Below are 20974 nucleotides of genomic sequence, written 5' to 3' on the forward strand. Positions count from 1 at the left end.
AGATCTTGCTGGTGCCTGGGGAAATTCTGCAGTAATTACCAGCAGACCATGTTTCGTATTAAGTTAACCAAAGACAGTAAAGCATCAGCTATCTTCCATGTTATCTTTATAATTCACTTCTCTGAGGAAGTTAGGTTCACACAACACACAAAGATCTTTTACTTGCCTTTGTTTCTACAAAACCCACAGTCATTTAGCAGACCAAGCATACAACTGCTGTCATGGTGAGCTCCGTTAGATTTACAGCTCGCTGGTGCATGTCCTGCCATGAAACTGTCTCGATCCAGAATGTCTGCAGAGCATTAATCCCAGCCAGGACTATCTGAGAACTGCCTCAGCCCAATTTTAGGCATCTGTGGTTAAATGACTACGTCTTTGCTAATCCAGTTCTTAAATGGGATTAACCTCCATCTATAAACAACAGTTTCTGTGACTGAAGGAGACAAAATTGGGGCTGGTTTACATCAGAGCGCTGCACATATCTGTGGGAGAGGACAAGGGAAAGCTCTAAGGAAGAGTCCACCACCCTTCTGCTGCTCACCAGCGGCTCACCATAACACCAGCTGAAGATGAAAATACAAAGACAAAAACCAAAAGCCCCATAACTTTTGTAGGAGTATGTTATCAAAGCACAGAGAAATTCCTCTGCTGGCACCTGCACAAAGCCGAGTCCCGTCTCTCAGTAAGTGTTGCCTGGCACACGAGGAACACACTGCACACAGACTCTATTCAGTGTATCTATCCCTTCCCCCTCTACATATCTTTCACATGTATTTCAAGTCGATTGTGTTGTGTATCCCAATTCCAGCAAAAAATAATCCAAGAAGTGGTCAAGAAAATCTTGTATGAATTTAGCACTCAAAATGCTTAACACATTTTTATTCCTCTTGCAACCAGCTGCTGGGTTGCTGGTCATAAGAATGTCGCATTCACTTCTGCACTGTAGCAGGAACTATACATAACACTGTTGGATATTATTTCTCTTCCCCAGCTATAATAACAGAAGATAAAAAGAAAGCCCAGAAACTTGCACTGGGGCCACCACATGGCCCTTAGAGAAGAACAGAAAAGAGCAGAGACCAGACCAGCTGTGCCATGGGTGCCAGCAGCCACACGGCCCCGGCACAGCCCTTCCCCAGGTGGAAGGGCATGAAGGCTGCACTGGCAGCCCCACTGCACCCACCTAAAACCTGCACAGCCTTGCTATCCAGGGCAAATGTACACTTTGCTCACCACTGCCAGCTTTTTTCTCACTGTCTTAAAATGCCACTGGCCTGTTCCTTCCCACCTCCATTCTGTCTTCCTCATCCTCTGCCCAATCTCAGCCAGCACCTTTCCTCTCTCCTGCCCCTTCCTAACCCCAGTTCTTGCTACTTGTCCTGCCTCCCATCTCTCTCTCCTGCCCTCGCAGTCATGCTGCCCACTCCTCTCCCCTCAAAATATCCCGACATATGAACAAGTTAAAAATCGCATGGAGGTGTCTGTAACCACTTGTTCACTCTTGTACCACAGAACTGAACATATATACAATTCTTTCCCTATACTGACCTCTTCCCTGCGGCCTCCGACCCGCCTCCCCTCCCTTGTATCTTACGTCCAATTTAGACAGTCTCAGCTTACTTTCTTGATGTCAGTTAGCACACTTTTGAGCACAGGGTGAATATACGTTATTGTTAACTACAAAAAGACCACAACCATCCCAGGCTTGCTTAAAAAAAAAAAAAAAAAAGACAATAATTAGCTTTTTTTTTTTTTTTTAAAAGATAGCAACCACAGCTACAGTGAGATTAAGTAGCAGTTATTCCCTGATGCTGAACCTTCAAGCCTGGACTACCAGTGCTCTGCTTCTCTCACACCTAAGCACATTCATACAGACACTAGCATCGTTTTCTAACACCACAAATGCTGCCCAAAGCCACGGTCTCTGAACACGTTACCCCACTGACCAGGATGTTATGTATCAGCCAACACTCTCAACTATCTGACTCGGGAATGAGGAGCAGGGGAGGCAAAAATCTGGTCTCAGTCTCACAAAATGGCCCTGTATAATGTTAAACGTTTAGTCAATGTTTCTTCAAACACACATAGGCTGGTCAAAGTCAGCCAAAAGTAGCCTAAATAGTTTCCAAACAGACACCTATAATGGATTAAACACTCACAGATGAAAAATCTTTTTCTTGAAAAGTATTTAAGCAGTACAACCTAGGACTGACTTCAGCTCCCTTTCTCATAAGAAGAATATCCAGACAGCACACACAAAAACAACTACAGATTTTGAAGGCACTGGTTGATTAGCATTACTTTAACTAGTTACTCTTGCTTCTTGAATTAACATGGGCTATCAAAGACTTGCTACTTCATTAGTTTTGCTGTAACACTTTAAATCTGGTAGAACAAATTGCCACCACCCACTGTACATTAGCTGCCTTCATTATTTGTCTCTTCTCTTAAGCATTATGTTCCACTGATTTCATTCCACAGTGGGAAGAAGAAAAGCACTATGTACTTTCTGTAATGCCGTGGGGTTTTTTTAGCTATGTCCTCTTATTTTACTATGGTTTTAGATTTTGGAAACCCTGTTTTTGTCTCTTTTTCTTTAATGAGATGTTACTAAAATAGAATTTTTATTTCATATGAACTACCCCAGGGTTTTATTCTGGGTCCCACCACCTCACTATTACACGACTGAAGTGTGGGTGCTAACATCCGCGCGAGAGAGAATTACTCAACTAATCATCTATAGGATTAGACACCTCCAATTTCTCACATCCACAACCTGTTTCATACTGGGCAACCAGACAAGTAGTATGAGTGTGTAATTAAAGCTAAGACCATAAATTGCACTGCGCCATCTTTGAACCGTGCAGACGAAGCCAGGCATTTTCTGTGGACTGTGTTCTAACAAACTGAATCACTGACTACTGAACCAAGCTACGATTACTAAATCACCTCACTCTACGGAGAAATAACTTGCAGCTTGAAAATACTGCAAAATTCTAACCTGGTGAAGTATTTTAAAAAGAGCAAATAATAAAAAAGGCATATGCATCCTGTGTAAGTACAGTCTTCATCAGTTATATAGCTTTGTTCTAGAAGAGTTTTTCTGCACAAAAATACATGCCGCATCTTCGTTATTATATAATGGAGCAATACGTTTTGCCCTACAAGAAAGTCATCATAAGCAACTTCACATGAGAACTTCACTTTCATAAAGTCCCTGCATTTAAATCACTGTGAAAAATCACTTTTCACCTTACACACAGAAAAGTGCTAACAAATTTCAGTGGCATTATTTTACAACCGCAAGCCTTCTCTTCTTATAGGGACTAGGAAAGGTCACTACCACTAGCAAAGTGGTAAAGATAGTCTCAGAAGAAAAAATAATGACATAAAGGAGGTAAAATTTACTCTTCAACGTCTTGAATATGAAGTGGCCAGTGCTGCTTTTACCCCCCTGTGCCACCCCTTAACAGGCAGAAGTTGAGGTCAAGAATGACAAGAGTCCAGGTACCTAAAGAAAGGCGTATCAATCCCTGTTCACATACAAATGAAGTGACTGGATTTTCAAGATTTTTTGGTAGCTGTAACCCTCCAACAGATTTCACTGACGTTGTAGATATTACGTTTTGGGGGTGCGGGATAGGAGGGGTGTCCATATCTCAAAAAGACCTAGGTTTGAAAAACATGTCTTCTATCAGCCATGCCATTACTTAAGCCAAATAGTTGCAACAAAAGCAAAAGACAAAACTCCCCTTGCCAACCCAAGGGCGTTATTTCTGTTTCCGTTTAATCTCAATAACTAAATGCCTCAAATGTTATGAAAATAATGGCCCTGTAAAGGGTTTTAAAAGCACTAAAACTTGTATTTACAAGGACCAAGGACTTGCAGTATGATCTATCTCCCCAGTCACTCGGAGATGTTTATGATAATCTCACCTTCTTGTGCAAGATTGGTGCAAGATCACACTGAGGTGAATTGTGAACCCAGAGGTCCCCCAGACTCACAACTGGCTTTGTCAGAACACGTACACACGTTCCGCTCACCCACCACCAGGTTCGCAGAGTGCCTGTCTTGTATTTCACTTGGCCTTGAAAACTGGCTGATATAAGTCAGCTCAGCTAATTAATTAAAACCTACACTTCCCTTGAAACTGGCTTGCTTCACTAATGATGCCAAGGCAAACATTTCTGTTGGCTTCCTCAAAAGTCTGCAATTGTTCTTACATGGATGTAGCTTAAAAAGCCAGAAACAGATAAATTCAATGTTACTGGAAACTGTTCCCCATTCAAAACCTCCATTACAAGGAAGCCACTATGAATTTCACAGTTTCAATTCCAAGTGCAGCATTATTCAGGTCTTCTTGTGAATTTAAAGGATAAGATCACAGATGACTATGATTTTACAGATATTAACACGGTCCTCTAATTATGTCTTTAATAGAAAAAAAATTTCCTTCATCTCCAAAAAGGAGCTGATGCTCTACACTTCAAAGACAGAACATTGGAGGATAAGTACCATGATGCTGCAAGAGTTTTAAATCTACCTGATTTCAAGAACACCTTAATATTTACACATAAGTTCTTTCCAAGATCAAGGTGTTAAATGCCACAGAGATAGACTTATCAAAATGTGTGAAAAAGATTAGATACCAAACTCTTCCACATTTCCAGATTAAGCTCTCATTAAATAGATGACTAAGAAAGCTACATTCAGGCAAGTACAAACAAGAAAACACTGTATTTATTTCAACTTTCACAGTTTCAGTGAACACTAGAGGCTTCAGGGTATTTTTTAGTACAAAATTCTCCCTGTTTGGTCTATCCCAGACTTGCAAAAATTTCTCAGTTGGCTGCATCAGTTTATTTCCCCCATCAAATTGCTCGCAAGTGCATGAAACCATGAAAAAAAACCCCTGAAAGACACAGGCCACATAAATGTAACAAGAAGGTCACAAAACTGCAGTCTTTTTGGCCTGCTGGGAGACAGCTCTGTCAGGCTGACAGTGCTCTACTGGCACTCTGCTGCTGCTCAAACTATGCCTGTGTAATTTCCGCTCAGCTACTGCTTGATTGCAATTGCTGCATTACTGCAGAAGGATAACGGAGTCCAAAGCCAAGGTAAGGCATCATAGGTCACAGTCTGAAGTTTAAACTACTGTGTGGACCTCTCCTAAAGCCTGCAAGCACAAAAAAGTTAGCATTAATCTTAACAACTGCAAATTACATGTTACACATGTAGGCAAGTGGTTAGCAAAAAGAAATATCAAACAGAAGGTTTATTTAAATGAAGGCTGCTTCAGGGAAAAAAGCCAACAAGTATATATTGGGAATGCACACACAGGCAGCTGGAAGGCACAGAAAGCAGCATCTGCTGACTTAACACCCCGGTTTAGCACACACTAGCCTCTTCACATAGGTGCCCCTCACAAGGAAGCGAGGCAGTCTTCATGGAAGTTTCTGAAGAAAATGGGAATTTGTAAAAACTGCCTCTTCATAGGAAACACACCCTGATCCCAGGGACACCACACCACAGCATTTTATCTTCACTGAGTGTTATGACTGCAGAACCGGTAAGAAGCAGTCAGAAGGTATCACTGCAAAGGGGACCATAAAAAAAGGAGGTCACAGAAGTTCAAAAGCAGCCTGCTGAAAATTAAAGCACAAAAAGCTCCAAGAACACCACAACCAACAGCATCCATTCACTGCTGCAGACTAGCACATGTGAAACTATTTTATAACACAAACTCTGAGACACAAGAACTCAGAGCTTTGTTGAATGAGAAAATGGTGTCTTGTTGGTTGATAAGGTAGTATATGCTATTTTAGATTTACCTACACAGAAACAAATCTGTGCTTTGGTCTTACAGCAAACAGAAGAGTAGAACACTTTTTATCTAACACTATTACTGAGCAATCCTATTTCATCCTTGCAAGCTGCCACTATTTAATTCAGACTGTGAACTCTTAGAAGTAATGGCCATCCCTTACCTCCTATTGCCCAGCCAAATAGGGTTCTGATTACAGCTTCACATGTACTGATTTAACGCACAATTACTAAAAGGATTTCAGGTTAGTTAAAATGGTAGCTCAGCAACAGAACTGAGTAGATTATTTGACATTTTCAGTTTTTAATTTAAAATCCAAATAGCCAAGTAAACACAAGGATTTTGCAAATCTGAAAAGTATCTTTCATTAAAACAAACAAACAAATATTTGTGATATAACCACATGTAAGAAAAAGATACTTCAGATATGGACAACAGAAAAGAGGAAGAATGCATGGAGTCCAATCATGGATCCTGAATCTTCAAAATGTTCTAATTTCTGCAATTAAGTTAATTATTGCACACTAGTAAGTGACCACAGTGCTCCTCAGTTGCTGAAAGCAACCTTTGGATCTGTCATGCTGTCTTCAAATAGGCAATTAAAGTGAAAAATGAGAATGTGCCTAACTTTCCCGTGCCATATATTATATATAAATAACACAACACACAAATAAGAACAGGACAGAAGTTCTCAACCCAAACACTTGATCAACTTAGTCATGCCTTCATCTGTTTATTCGAAAATATATTACCTTGCTACTCTTGTGGTCCTTATTACAGACAAACTACTGCCTTAAGAAGAGTTTTCCCTTGCCAGAAATTAACAGAACTTTTCATTCCTCTGTCCCCAAAATAATTTGCATTAACCGAGGTCAGACAGTATCAAATGTGCTAGGATAACCATGAGGTAGCAGACAGATCCAAGCAACTGATCTGTTCCTTTGTTCCTCAGCGGGGCAATCTGGTTGACCAGAACTTGTCTGAGGTTGCCCTAAGAGTTCCTTTTTTGCTTTACACCAATTTACAGTATTGTAAACCAAGTGCAGAATTTATTTAAAAGATTAAAAAAAAAAAAAATCATATACTGTAAGTGTTCTCAGTGGGAAGCTTGAAAGTCATATGCAGCCTGTGAGGAACATCACAGCTCCCCTTCCATCCTTAGAAGGTGTGTGAGCTCCCTGCCTACCATCCTGCATCTGAACCCCCTCTCTCTGGCAGGTGAGCACAACTAGCAGCCTCTCTCAGCAGAGAAATTCAAGCTGTGGCTTTTCCTGGTCCCATTAGAAGCTGGTCCGATTAGAGATACAGCCCAGTCCACACGGGCCTCCTTCAGACCTCTGGCACAGCTAAACAACAGGCTACCACCTATGGCTGCTTCAGCCCACAGCCTCTGAAAACCCACCCAAAACTCCAGCAGCAACTACGAAGCAGGAAGCTGTGTAGAAGGGTATAACTAATTCATTAAGAGAATATTACTGTGCACTGTGATTGCAGACATCCTCATAATATTCTCTGTAGCTCGTGTCTCAGAATATAAAAAGTAATGCTGTAAATAAGATACTTAATTTCTATTCAAACGGAACGTAATGGCTGGTAACTAGCTGAAGAGCTACCAAATGTCAAAAAGGCGTCTCGTGATCTTTCAGATGTAGTGAACTGCAAGCAAACTTCATGTGCCGTGATGCTTTTCCGCTTATTATGTTAATTAGTTTTTATTTGAAACATACAATTATTGCTGCAACCAAATGCAATAATTAATAGTTACTTTTAATAGATAAAATACCCATTAATCAAAGCAACAGGAGACCAGAAGAGCACTGGAAAGGTCCCTTAGACAAGGAAAAAAAAGAAAGAAATAAAAGTCTGCTGCTACTTTATTTTATTTTACTTTTTAAATTGTGAGATGTATTCAATTTTTAAGCATTTGAAATGTTAACATCTTGCTTGCAACTTCTAAGTGCAAATATACTTAATGAAGCTTGAAATAGAGAAAAATTAGAATGCCATTTTCACAGAATTTCCTGATATTTAATTCGAGTCAAATAATCTCATGAGGTGCCACTGGAGAGTGTTAAAATAAAAGGTCCATTCTCACTTAACAGTCAAGCACACAGGACATAACATATATTACTCGTAATCTCTAAAATGATCCAATTTCAATAAAGAAATGAGTATTTTTATTCCTCACCATGCTATGATGTTTCTTTTGTCTGAGAGTTTTAAAAACTCATATACTGTGGAAAGCACTCACCTTTAATTCACCCGAATCGGAAGCTCCGTGAAATTAATTTTAAAAAATTAAGTCCATAATTTAGGGGTATTGTTCTATTCTGAAACAACGATAAAACCACCTTCGTAGCATGCAGCACCCTCCCCAAACACGCACATCAGCATGATGCTCTTTTTAATCACTTTTGTAGGTCCCAGCTACACTCGGTGCCCTCTGCACGAGTGGTAATACCACAGCTATGTTGGCAGAGCCCTCTAACAGGGACACAGCAAGAGCACATCAAAAGGACTTCTCTTGTTGACATAGTTGTATCACCTCCCCAGATGACACACGAGGCCAATAAAAACACGCTGCCAGCATAGCTGTGACCCCCCGGGAGACAAGCTGGTATGGGGATGCCTGTCCGGGAAAGCGTTTTTCATTCCCTGCGCTGACAGACTGGAGAGAAAGGAAGAAAAGGGCTGGAGGGTGCTTTCCAACCCAGACCCAGCCCTGCACGCAGATTTTCTAGGTGTACAGTCAAAAAACTCTGTTTCCAAAATTCACACATTTCTCCACTCTCTAAGGCCATACACATCATTACCCATTACATTTGGAAGCTGACAAAAAAGGAAAATGAGGAGCATTCACCTTGTGTTCAGCATTTTGCCAAAATTACGAGGAAATAATTTTTGGAGTTGGCAATGGATTGATTGAGGGTTGAGTTTAGTGGGTTTCTATGAGAACCCAGGCCTCTCTTGGGCAAATCCATTGGGAGGTCTGGCCTTTTTTGGGCAAAACGTGGTTAATTAGTAGAAGAGCCATCTTTACATAAACCATAAGTCTGTGCTTTTTCAAATCAAGCATGTGAGGTGAGTACATGCTTAAATCCGTATTCTAAGACAAACAGTTTTGCATAAAGCAAGCAGTTATTTCAAAACAGCTAGTTTTCCTATTAAAAAATTTGAAAATTTATAGGTTTGTGTTTTGCCTTTTTATTATTATTAGTCAAATACTCAAACTCTTGTTCTCATCTAGTTTTAATAATGAAAACCTGGCTAAACATTCCAAAATAAATAAAACCTAGTATTACTTTAAGTAAAAGTTCAAAATATATATCTTGACAGTTCTGATGCTTGAGGGTTATATTTCCCAAAGTAGTAATGATCTCCAGGAGTTAAAATAATATGATTATATCCCAACTCCATGGCCAGCTAAACCACAACTGAACTTCAGTGGCACATATTTCATCTGCAATGTCAGAAGATCTCCATTTCAGACTATCAACATAGCACTAAATTTTCAAGTGTCATTGAAAACAGGCCACTTCTAATTTTGGCTAGAAACACTAAAATGAACCACTATAGGCAGTGCAGGTAGTATTTCACAAATTAAACCTCTTCACCTTTACCAGGAATCAAAAAGGAAAGCTTTTTACTCTAACTTATTTACTGTGTCTTCACTCCTCTGCAAACAGTGGTTGCAGGGGTTTTTTTGGTTTATTTTTTGAGGGAGGGCTGTATTAGAAGGAAACAATACATATTTTTCCTGTGAGTCACTAAAATTGCTATAAGAAGCTTAACTTCTGGTCCACTACTTTGCACAGTCTTGCAGGAGACAGGCTGGATTCCTAATCTTCACTTCCGGCTGACAGGAACAGGGATTGCACAAAACTAAACAATTTCTTGTAAGGAAGAAGGAAATGGCATCATTACTTAGCATTACCCAAGAGAAGCCCCCTCCGGAAGATGGCAACCATGGCTGCTGGAGCCAGAGGCTGGTGGAGCAAGGACGGCAAACGACTGGCATAAGAATGCCAGGTGCTCTGATAACCTTTATTTCCCGAAATGTCTTTTCCAAAATTAATTTGGACATACTGTGTCTTACACAATTTTATTTCATTGGAAATAATTTCACCACCAGTGTGCTTTATCCAAGACTACGAACAACTCCACGATTGTCAGCAGTGCTATGCATGAAACATCCAGCAACAAGCCTACCCCACAGGGAACAAGAAACACCCCCCCTCCCCCCCATGTATCAGTACATTCCTTGCAGGGGGGTAGAGTTTCTCTCTCTCTCTCTCTGAGGAAGACATCATCACTGAAAATATTAGGTTCACATTTGTGCACTACTGTGAGGCAAAAAATCTACTTCTCTGCAAGCAAACTGACAACTATTTTTATTTAGGTTTATTGCACCTCTTCTCTAGCACCTTTTTAAAGTCTAATATTCAATCACTGGGATAACAAGGACTGGTATGGAAGAAATTCTTGAAGTGCTGTTAATCATAAGCCTTGAGCAACAAGACTATTTTGTTTGCCCTTAAGTACTAACAGTGGAGCAGATCTTCTGCACTTTTGTACCTTTGATACCTGCTCTTGAAAGAGCATTTCAAATTATTTTCTCTTGAGAACTAGTAAGGTGAAATAGATTATTTCACACACTAAAGTTACCACCTCAGTTCCAGTATCTCCAGCCAATGGAAGCCAAGTGTGGTAAGTGGCTTGCTGCCCTCCACTGAATTACATATGGCCACCTCGGTCCAGCTCCTAGAAGACAAGAGGTGAAGTCTCGCAGCTTGACTGAAACTGGATCCTGTCATTTGCTGTCTCAGCGCAATGGTCGGAACTGACACAACGCAAAGATAAAACTGAGGTTTTACCCTCTCCCAACCACTCATGAATTGAGGCTTGTGGAGGGATGAGAGGAGACGTTTTCTGTCCTGGGGAATGCTGTGCCAGTTTCCTTTGCTGAGAAAACTTCAGGTTTTCAGTGCCAGCCAAATGACTTTTTCCTCATCATTAAGCCCAGTGCAGATTTCCACACGCTGACTCACCCTGGTGTGTCATCCGCAGGGGCAAGAGCGGGAGTGGAGGAGAGCTGCAACTCACGGAGAGAAAGTCGCTTTTAACTCTTAATCCGACCGGCCAGGGAGGGGAAAAACCCTTCCCACAACGGGCAGCGGCGGCCACTCCTTCACGGGGAGACACAAGCGCAAAGAACCGCCTCGTACGAGTCCTTAGTAGAAGAGTAAAGAGAAACGAGGCATTCAGCTCTGGTGTGAAAAGACATACCACCGGGGTCGGATCGTTAAAGCGACGAGGATCAGTTTGCACTGGATTTACCACAGTCTTTGCAAACCTCCCCCACGCTTCCATGCGGGGATGAGCACAGCGTGCCCAGCTCGCTCCGCCAGCGGAGACGGCACGCCCCGGCAGGGCGTTGCCTCCCGCCCGGCTCCGCCGGAGGCCGCAGCCCCGAGGAGAGCCAGGCCCCCCGCGCCCCCTCGTGGCGGCGCCGAGAGCGCGGCCCCGGCCGCCAGCGCCGCTCGCCCGCCGCCATTTGCCTTCCCGGGCGCAGCTGAGGTGCGGAGCGGCCGGCAGCTGCCGTTTGACAGACCTCCCGCAACGGGGGGGGTCGAGCCGTTTCTCACCGTTTGCGTTTTCTCCTCACAAGGCACCAGCGGCAGCCGTGCTGTTTCCCCTGTCATTTCTGGCAGGCACAGAGCCCCTCAGGTGCTCTACACCAGTGGTGACAGGAAGGATGGTAGGGAGATACCGCATTTAATAACTGTAACACTAATAATAATAATAAATCTGCTCCTGTCAGAGGAAGCCGGAGCAAGTGACTGAGAGGAAACCTGAGCATGACAACCTGCCACAGAAACACGGGGCACTGCGAGTGCCACACCAGGGCCCCAGCTCTGTGACTGTGGGCCACTGTGTTTTGAAACGGGGCACATAAAACGGCTTCCCTGATGACTGCAACAGCTACGCTGGTTCACCTTCACAGAAGAGAGGGGCATGCAGCAGCCTCAGCCTTTATTGCCACTCAATACCACTAAAACATTCCTGTTAGAACTTTTTATTATCCACTTCTTAAATACTAAGTGTGTCACTCCTCTTTAGCTATTTCTTTTCAGTCATTTCTTCAAAACAGAAAGGTACTGCAATACTTTTTCTACTTCCAATAGCTCTGATGTAGAGAAAACCCAAATCAGATTGAATTAAACTAAGCCTCAATGTCTTTGAAAGACAAAACTTAAGCGGGGGGGGGAAACAACGATCAGTTTAAAATAGAAAATAAATTCAGATAAGCCTAAAAATGTTGACATTAAGTAGAGATTTAAGGAAATCAATGAGCTTAATAATCAAAGATGTTTCAAGGCTAAGGCATGTTCTTACACATTCTATTTTTACTTTATTATCCCAATCAAAAACATGCTGTGTTCAACAAATAAAAATGATTTTCCCAGTGTGAACACAAAGGAAATGCAATAAGTTACCAATTCCTTTAAAATTCTAATACTCTCTTTGCCCTCACACAGAATTTGAATATAGAATTTTTAATCCAATAGTCACACCAGTGAATACAAAGTTAGCTTACCATAATAAAAAAACCCGCTGTATTTACAATTAAGACAACAGGAAGACTATTCACTAAAAAAGCTCACAAAACATTGTGTGCAATTCTTCGGCTTCCACAGTTTTGCCTGACATTCATGTAAGCTGTAGTGTCTGTACTTCCTTAATGTTCCATCTAATAGAAAGCAACAGGAGTGCACTGCACTTTTGGCAGGTGGAAGGGGTGTTCCAGGTTCATACAAGTCAGGCTCAGGAAGGCTTCTCAGCAGAGAAAGCTCATTTTCTGCTCAGGAACACCTAAGAGGATCAAGCAATCTAATAAATGCACTGATATGTCAAAAATCTGCTTTAATTAAGTTAGGGTAAGATAAAAGATACAAAAGAGAAAATTTCCTACAAACAGTAAAATTTCTCCTTGCACTGAATTATGTATGAAGAAAATCCGTTCACTCATTTTTGCATGTGAGCTTGCTATGTTGTATATTTCTGATGTCTTGTAAGAATGCAGACAAGCAATGCCTCACTCCTAGCTCAGTACAACTTCAAAGGTAGTACTGCTCTGTTTCAAAACAGTGTTAAATTTACTGTATTTACAAGTCTGTAGCCATTTGCAAAATGGATTATTAAGAATCACCAAAACATCAGTTATTTTGCTCTTCTTACATATTATAAGTAATTAGAATCAAGAAGAACTTGGAAACAGGTAGAGGGGAAAGGAAGACAGAGGGGAAAGGAAGACATCAGTGATGTTGAAAACTCAAGCAAGGCCTTCTCAGATCATGATACATAAATATCTACACAGTATATATACACCTTTCCTGGTATCTCAAAGAAAAGATGCACATTCTTCTAAACAATCCAGCTGCTACTTTTACATTTAACTGCTGCCAAAAAAATTTACTTCCTGAAGTGATAGTTCAGTACCTTCTAAATTCTACTATTGTTACTACTAAACAGCAGTTAACTGTTAGAAGTTGATAGCATTATCCATTATTACAGCAATAAATCTTAATATTATTTTTATACTGTTCCTCATCTGATCAACAGCTGATTATGAAATAAAAAGCACAGCATACATTCAAAATTATTTAAGGGATATGATAAAATGGAGATGCTTAGTAGATAAAGGTTCTGATGCCGAATTTAAGGACAATTTAAACTCTGATGAATTTGGCCCAATGTTTATTCAGCTATGCTGGTACTTACTCTGTTGGAGCTATTTTTAAACACAATTTTTAAAAATTCTCTAAAGAACATTAAATAATTTGGCCCAAAAAGACTACCAGCCTATAGAAAGACACTTTCAACTTTAAAAATAATAGTTCTTTGTCGAAACCTATTTCAATAATCATCTTACAAATGTAATTGCACATAACATTAGAAAAAGAACATCACCTTTCCAAGTATGTTACAAGATGCAACAGCAGATGGCTTCCCATTTGTAGTCTGTTTCTCCCTTCTCAAGAAATAGCTTAAAAAGTTTAACCAAACTCTTTGAAACGTTTCTATCAAACACTTATTTAGACAGGTATGGCCTATTAAAAGGATATTTGTTCAGAGGAAGAGCTTGTTGGTTTGCTGTTTCTAAACAAACTAATAAAGAATCTAACTGGCAACAAAATCTTTTTCCAGGTTCAATAGACAGCTGCATATCAGCATCAGGACAATGTAACTGCTTTCCTGCCGGGATTAGTTCACGATATTTAGCTAAAGTTGCTTTGAACTCTCTTTATATTCAGGACTAAAGTAAGTAAGTATGGTAGTTGGATTGCAAGAGAAATTAAGACCACCAGCAAGACTACTCCCCTCCCCCAAAGCATTTTCCCTGCCGCTCCCAACAAGCCTGTTCTGTTCCCTACTCCTGTTTCTAAATACATGTACTAAGGCTAAGTGAAGTATCTCCCTCTCCATTCAGTTCGGATTTTAGCAGCTTTTAATATTCATTCCTTAATGCAGTGTCAGTGTGCTCACCCCTTGCTCTACGGAGTGGTATTGATTTGCAGTGAGAAGCAGAGAAATGCCTAGTAACTCCTCCGTAATTTATTCTAGCTCTAAAGCTTTTCACTAGTCAGTAGACTACCTAATAGCCTAGTCAAAATAAAGACAAGTATCTTCTATGACAGAAAACTGCAGGGAAGGTGCCATGAATTAAAGAGTATGGAAATAAACACCTTAAACAAACCACCTCAGTGGGAGACTGACATTGCCTGTCTGCCAATGAACTGCAGACAAGACGCTTAGAAAAGCCCCATAACAAAGAAAAAGCTGCATATTGTTTGAGGGTTCCCATGTCAGCACTACCCCTGAAGCCAGAAACATTAATAACTTTTCTTTTGCTTTTCTTCTTTCTGGGGAGGAGAAGGGAGTTGAAATCAAACCTAACAAACAAAAGTATCTAAAGAAGATCCTTTTTACTGCTAGCTGAAATCTGTCCATGCCAAGTACTAATGTAAAATGCTGGGGTTGAAGGTTTCTTGGTTTTGTTTTGAAAGGTGTAGCAGACTCCTACAATTCGGCTGAATCGTAAAAACCTTCAGACACTCCTTACCAGTGGCTCTCCACTGCATCAGCTCAGAAGCCAAGCTTGCCAATTTGATGAGGTAATTAGCCTTGCTTACATCTTTTCCTAATTAGATCTACCTTCTTCCTCCTTTACATACTTGGAGAACACTTTACTAAATTTAGTAACAATGAAATGTACTAGACTGCCAGCTCTCAAAAAAATGCCCTCTGTATTGCCTTGGTAAGCAGAATTTCAATATGAACAGTCAAAATACAAGTTTTTCTATTGTTGTATCACTGGGGTAAACACTTTCCAGCTTCCAAGTCTGAAGGCATGTACTGGCATTATCATTCCAGTACAGAATGAGACCCAAGTTCTCCAACAACCCATTGCAATCTGACTTCAACAGAAAGAAATCTGGGGCAGTGGGCTGTGGAAGGAAGGCACAGGAAGGTACATCATGCTCTAATATCCCTCAGTCTAAATCATCAGTGAACTAGGACAGAGGTGGATGACAGGAGGCAGACTGCACTACAGTCATGATGCAGCCTGAGGTAGTGTCTGCTGGAAAGACAATAGTCCATTCTCCATATTCATGCAATAAATGGCCTTCCTCTGCAGCTACCAGCTAAGATTATAAATCAGCATGTTTTGCAATATTAAAAGCCACTCCAGCTGCAAAAGAACCAAGATCATAAATTCTTTTCAATGCACCTTTGAACAGCATCAGGCAGTAGCAAGGCTTTCCTGAGAACGTTAGAGAGCTGTAAAATAGCTGCTTCAAATTTAGTTTCTATTACAGGAGATGGAAAAGACCTGTGTCAACTATTTAATTAACAGATCAAGCCAGTAAGACCCATGAGGAAAAAATTCAGCTCTTAACAAAAGGTTTTAACTCTGTTTCTTAAAAAGATTACAATTTTATATTCTATGGGATATTTTTGAATGGAATTAAGACAAAAACCTGGGTTGACGAACATCTCCAGATCTCGTCTCCCCATTGCTATTAATGCATGTCAAGTTAACACTGGGGATGCAGTTTGAGTTATTTGTCAAAAGGATCAGCAAGCTAACTAGAGGTCTGGGGAATCCACACACTAGCTCTTCCTCACATAGGCATGAAAAAAGGTCATTGCTAATCAGTTTCTTTTCTCATATGAAGTCAAATGTCTCTTAATCTCCAGCTGATCACTTAATCTACCAAAATGGAAAGTAGGCTACTTTTTCTACAACTCAGCAGCAGCTGTAGTTCCCCTCATGTGTTACCTATGCAAATTACATCTCTGCTGTATACTAGACCTGGTTATTTTAAGAGCAAGTTTGGAGTGGAAGGGTAAAGGAACATTGTAGTATCTGCCATGACCGTTGAAGGATCCCTGAATTCTCTGGCTAACGATGATCAATAGCTGCAATTATTGCTCAGTGCTTTCACTGAGACTTGGACTCTGAATGTGAGAAGAAGAACATGTTATGAAATCTGAATGGATGCCATCAGTAAAAGAACCACAGCTACTTTTCTTTAAGTCCAGTTAATGCTCAACATGAACCAAGAAGGGAGCCTACTAGCTAGCACATTGTCTGGAATAGTGGACATGGAGACAGTAACAAGCTATGCCACGTATCTCTAAGACAGGACCCCTAAGAAGTGAAGCAGATGTGAGAGTTTCATGGGCTCTCTTGAACAGATTAGGAGATTACATAGAATATTATATCCTTTTCTGCTTCTTACAGCAAGTCCAGACACAGTCCTGGTCTCCAGCATAACCAAGACATTCTATATCTTGTTTTCTGTCCAGGAATAAAGACCTTCATATAACAAGGAGTAGCTTCATTCCTCCAGGTTTAAAGCAAAGATGAAAAAGAATTGTCATGAGGCAACTGGAAAAACATTGCACATGAAGTATTGTTTTAGCCCACCATCACTAATGGCAAAGCTTATCTTAAAGAAAATGATTAAGTACCAAAGTTAATCTTGGTCCAAATTTTAAATAACAGAGTGAATGTCCTGCACTGACTAGGATCAAAGGCTACAAATTCCATTTCCAGCTCAGCCACAGACTGCTTAAAAGTCCTGACAAACTCATTTCTTTGCTTAACTCACCTTTTTTTTTTTTAAATACACCTCAACCCTTCTGTTTGCTGTGGATAAAATTAAATGAGATTCCTTATGCTACATTTTATTTGCTGGCACAACCGAGTATTTATAGACCTTGAGATGTGAGCATAACTGCACTTAAAAATATTGCCGTAAACACACTTCTTTTCACAGTTCCAACAAAAACAAAATGCCATTTGCCTACATTATTACCAGTAGTATTAAGACAGTCATACCTTACAGTGTACCACTGTAAATAAAGACACTAAGAACTCAAACTGTAAGGTTCAACACTGAGGAGAAAATGCAAGAGATTCTATCCTGTCAATGTATATAACACTAGCCACTGCCTGCATCCAAACATCCAATGATCTACAAGTGCTTGGAGCCACCAAAACAGAGTGACTGGGGTGGGTGGGGAGGATGACACCCAAAACCACCACTACCACCCTGAAAATCAAAAAGAAGCACTCAGTTTGAGTTCACTGTCCTGTTCCTGACAAAATGTCTGCTGAGCACTGCAGAGAATTTTATAGGCCTAGAGAAGACACTGAAGAAATACAAACAAATCAATGAATACCAGCAGTGAGAGATAAACAATTTCAAATGCTTCATACAACTAGAATCACTTTGCAGCCAGATTCATTGCCAAGATGAAGACTTGGAAGGCTTCTGTCAGACTATTTCCAATTACAGTGCTTTATGAAAACACGGGGGATATAGTATGCCTTGATGAGAAAAACCAGTGTATATATAGGCTCATCATCCTCGAGCAGAAAGGACTGAGGTAAGTGCTAATTGTTATGGAGATGTCTGCGTAAGTAATGGGTGTTATTGCATCTAACCTTCAGTTTTCATTTATTTTGTATTGGAGGGTGTGGGTGTGTGCACAGAGTTTTGTTTTATGTTATAAACTTTCATCTGCCACCAAATCCTGAAGTGTTCTTACATTGTGTAACTGAAAAAATACCTTCAATAGATGAGTTTAATGTAAAACCAGAGGAATCCAATATGATATTTAGAAGACTTTGAAAAATGCACTGCTGATTGTTCTTTTAATCCGTTTGCTCTGAAGTTTAAGAACTATTCTTTGATAAGCAATGAATATAAGCTGTTTCTCACTGAGTACGCACAATTAAATGTGAATAGTTTTCATGACAAAACAGATGCATAACTCATTTGTGTGCTCCTTGTGTCAACTGACCTCTTATGCCAAGAGCTGTTTTTCTGGTGACTGATGCTATAGTGGGGAAAAAAAACCCCCAACCATCTTTGATGACCTCACAGTTTCTACATGAGGCACACACAAGCTTGAATACTATCATATTCTATACATTTTCCTTTATATGCATAAAAGATAGGAGGAAAGATTCTAAGGACCAGAAGAAGCAACCATCAGACAAAACTCTAAATCAGTTTTGGTATTGATACCTGGTAATATAAGATACACATCTGAGACCAGGTGTGTGGTTTTGTTGGGGGTTTTTTTTGTTTGTTTGTGTTGGGTTTTTTTAAAGTAAATTTTAATTTCAGTAAGAAAACTCATAGTTGCTAGTAAGAGATAGTCTGTATTCTAAGCCTTTCTGTTAGACAGGTAGATCTGACAGCTCCAGAAAAATCTGGTTTATGTGTTTTGTATTTTTAAACGAAAACCACAACTTTCTTGTCCTATTTAGGTAATAATTTTTAAAAAAATAGAGAAAGAGAGAGACCAGGTTTGCCGGATCTGGAAATCAGTCAAGTAAAAATCTAGGAATCTGAGTTTTTATCCCAGTGAAGCCAACTTTACAAGTTTGACCTATTGAGACTGTGTATAGAGTTTGGAAGGTATGGGCCTACAAAGCTCAAAGATCATGATTTGAAAAACACTATATTAAATAAAAACCTTGGCCTGTTTCCTTGGACCTCCATTCTCCTTTAAACCCAAGCTTGAAAAACTTTTCCTTTTCTCCTTCTCCCCTCACCTGTCAGCAGTCCATAAAGGTAGTTTGTGCTTACATGCATGTTCTGGTCAGATGAAAACAGCAAAACTAGAGAGAAAGCGTTCAGTTCTCTCTTCCAATACTTGGAGCCCAGAGATTCCAGCAGTCTACAAGAAGAGCTGCAAGGAAGTCATCTTTCAACCTCTTCAACAAACAGCCTTTGACAAACTCAAAGACTTTTTAGAAACTTTTGCTTCTTTACAATCTCTTAACAAACATCTACTGGGCTAAAACAATGAACAATTTTCAGAGACCTGTAACCTGGCCAAATTTGAACAGTTTTTATTTAAGAAGTCCACTTTGCCTTCTGTTAAATTCTAAAACTTGCTCCAAAACAGAGATACGGATCATCTGAATGAAATGGGTATCCTTTCTTTAACATTTGGAAAACACATTTTCCCCTAATTTTCTTTAAAAACCACATGGAACTTTTTATTAAAAATTACAAACAAAGAACGTGTCCAAAAGCAGACATGGAACATAGAAACGCCAGTCCAAATGGTTTAGATGTGGAAAGGATATAATTAAAAACATTTTTGAAACAGAAAATGGAAGTTCATTGAGAGGTCTTACCACAATTTCTTTACAGATCTCAGGTGGCTCAGACTTTTAAAAGTTACCTGCTGAACAGGTATAGAAGAAGGAACTATCATAAACAAATAGCTTTACTGACAAAACAAGAGCATCTTAACAACACGAACACAGAAGGAGATACTATCTAGCAGAACCTTTCTTTCTTCTGCTCTTCTAAGTATTTCTTTAACCCCTCTCCTTTACTTTGAAACAAGAGTGGAGAGAATAACGTGCCAGATAACTTTGCACCTTATCTATTTAATAGAAGCCACTCTCTGAAAGGGACAACTAAACCCTTCCCAGTTCGGAATTTCCCAGCTTAGTTTGTGCCAGCCTCTGGCACCATCAGCATTTATTTCTTGTTCTATTTTTCCAGATTTCCTGTAACTTTTTGACTGCTCCCTGAGTTTGTTTTTTGCAAGACCCATAATTTCAGCTACCTCCATACACACCACCTGAAACATTCTTTGAAGTACAGAGTTGACAAAGGGAATCAGTTCAGACCAAAAGGACAGCAAATTCTTAGATGTACATATTTTCTGATCTCATCTGATGTTTGTCATCACAATCAGCTGCACTACTACTTCCGCAATATCAGGATCAACTGAACTCCTTTTAATACAAGTCCTGCTGTTCTGAAAGCTTTAATGAGGTTCCCAAATGATTTACCACAGAACAGAATTTAATCACCATCCGCCTATATATGGGAAGGATGACTGAAATGAAAGCAATGAAAGAAAATATGGGGAAAAAAATAAATCAGACTAATATGGAAGTAGTATTTTGAATAGGATTTTTGGCTGCATGAAGAGATTTAGCTAGGAACTATATTATATCTGTAATTCCAAAATTATGGCACATTCTTCAGAAAAGTACTCAACTTCAATATGCCACTTAAGTCAGCCAGTCAGAAATCAGTAGCAAAAAAAGATTTTTGTTTTTAGAAAAATTATTGCTTCAGTTAAAAAAAGAATGCTTTTAACAGTTAGTTTAGTTGTGTGTTTTAACAGTTCATTTATTTGTATATTTTGACCACCCCCCCAAAACCTAAAAAAAAACAAAAACAAAAAAACCCCCAAACCTAAAAAATGCATATGCTCCTAAAACTAGCTCAAGAGCATCAAGAAATTTTAAGCTAGGAATGTCAGCCTACTGAAACAAACAGAACTCCTGAAAACACCAGTCCTAGAAGACTGTTGCATCTTCCAGGTGGCAGTAAATTCTTTAACTCTCATCATGGTGAATAACATGGAGGTTCTCTCATGTTCTCAGCAATATTGGGCCATAAGGAACTTTTCACTCCACTGGATAAGCAGCAGCATTTCTTCCCCCCCTGTCCCCAGCCACATCTCACAGCTGTTTCTGGGAGAACTCCCAGTTTCAGGAATTGGTACGTTCAGTGTGACTGCTGCGGTCTTGC

At 40.0% G+C, this 20974-nt stretch overlaps 1 protein-coding gene across 1 annotated transcript in view; it reads right to left on the reverse strand.

The window, feature by feature from the left end:
* The window catches only part of JAZF1 (JAZF zinc finger 1), a 200281-nt gene that overhangs the window by 90037 nt on the left and 89270 nt on the right, over positions 1–20974 (reverse strand). The gene's annotated exons all lie outside the window — the stretch shown is intronic.

This window comes from Mycteria americana, chromosome 2 (genome assembly GCF_035582795.1).
Source record: "Mycteria americana isolate JAX WOST 10 ecotype Jacksonville Zoo and Gardens chromosome 2, USCA_MyAme_1.0, whole genome shotgun sequence".
NCBI classification, from domain to species: Eukaryota; Metazoa; Chordata; class Aves; order Ciconiiformes; family Ciconiidae; genus Mycteria; species Mycteria americana.